Source organism: Ailuropoda melanoleuca, chromosome 19, assembly GCF_002007445.2.
Source record: "Ailuropoda melanoleuca isolate Jingjing chromosome 19, ASM200744v2, whole genome shotgun sequence".
NCBI lineage: Eukaryota > Metazoa > Chordata > Mammalia > Carnivora > Ursidae > Ailuropoda > Ailuropoda melanoleuca.
Window position 1 is genome coordinate 35,640,823 of NC_048236.1, and position 1,247 is coordinate 35,642,069.

The 1,247-nt window shown below is 70.8% G+C and overlaps 1 protein-coding gene across 3 annotated transcripts in view; it reads right to left on the reverse strand.

The window, feature by feature from the left end:
• Nucleotides 1-1,247, reverse strand: part of SYNCRIP (synaptotagmin binding cytoplasmic RNA interacting protein) — a 33,886-nt gene that overhangs the window by 32,353 nt on the left and 286 nt on the right. The window contains exon 1 of one of the 3 annotated variants that reach the window (XM_002923167.4): nt 417-642. The exons of 1 other annotated variant lie outside the window; for it this stretch is intronic. The gene's annotated coding sequence lies outside the window, so the exon portion shown is untranslated. Of the gene's footprint in view, nt 1-416; nt 643-1,247 lie in introns of those variants that run through there. One more of the 3 variants, XM_011229809.3, reaches the window with a different exon arrangement.

Below are 1,247 nucleotides of genomic sequence, written 5' to 3' on the forward strand. Positions count from 1 at the left end.
GAGCCGGCGGAGTGAGGGCGTTCCGCGAACTGCCTAACGCCCGCCGGACCGCGAGCACCACCCAAGCTCGCCGCGCGGCTGCGGGACGGGACCCGCTCCTCTCCGCCCACTCCCGCGCCGCGACGACGGCCACGACAGCACCAACTCCGCCGCCGCTCGCGGTCCGCGCGGGCCATGGGGCCGCCTCCTCCTTGGAGCGCCGCAGACAAAGCCCGAACGGCTGCAGCACATGGAGAAGAGGAGGAAGTGGCGGCGCGGGCCGCGGCCTACTCTCAAGCAGCCCCAGTCAACGTGCTCCTCTCCCCCTTGGAATCCATTTTCCAGAAAAGCCGGTTTCTCCCCACACCTCCCTCCCCCAGCTCACTCCACAATGTCACGGTGCTCCCCTCCCAGACCCGGGTCCAGGCGGTCGTTACCTCCCCGTTGGGCTGCGGCGGAAGAATCCTGTCCGAGGAGATCGGGTTGCGGAAAACGCGTGCTCGCTGCTCCCTGTGTCCGGCGCGAGTGGAGCTGTTGTAAAATGGCGGCCGAAGCTCACGCCGCTGGCAGCAAACCCGATCCAGTTCCACTCGCCTCCGAGCGCGCTCCCGGTGCGCGCGCGCGCGCGCCCGCGTGACCCCCCCCCTCCCCCCCCCCCCTCGCTCGTGCGCTNCCTTCCCTCCCCTCCCTCGCTCGTGCGCTTTTCTCACTCACTGCCTCTGCCCCTGCCCTCCTCCAGCTCCTCCTTCTCCCCCTACCACCACCACCAGCCTCCGTCCGGCTCCTTTCTGGGCCTTTCTTCTTCCCCTCCTGCTCCTCTCCCCCACCACTCGTAGTGCCGTCCGCGGCCGCTCAGGCACGAGTGGCCGCCTCTCCCCTCCTCGCTCGAACGCTCGCTCACACCCTCCCTCGCTCGCTCTCTCGACTCCGTCCCCCAGTCCCAGCCAGGTCGGCTCCTCTCTTTCTCTCTCCCGCGCTGACGTGACGACGTAGCCTACGCCACGGGACGCGCGCCCGCGGGCTCCGCCCCCACGCCCCGCCACCTCCCTGGCTCTTCACCTCCCGGGGGAGGGGGGCGCGAGACCCCGCCCTTCCGCTCCGGCGGCGACGGAGGGGCCGACAGTGAATGAAAGGCCCGCCCCTTCCCCTCCCGACACTCCCCCTCCCACTCTCCTCCACACGGGGCGGGCCGGCTCAGCGTGTCCCACTCGTTCTCCTTTGTCAGGAGACAGGCATCTCCCCACCCCGCCCCGCCCCACCCCCATCGC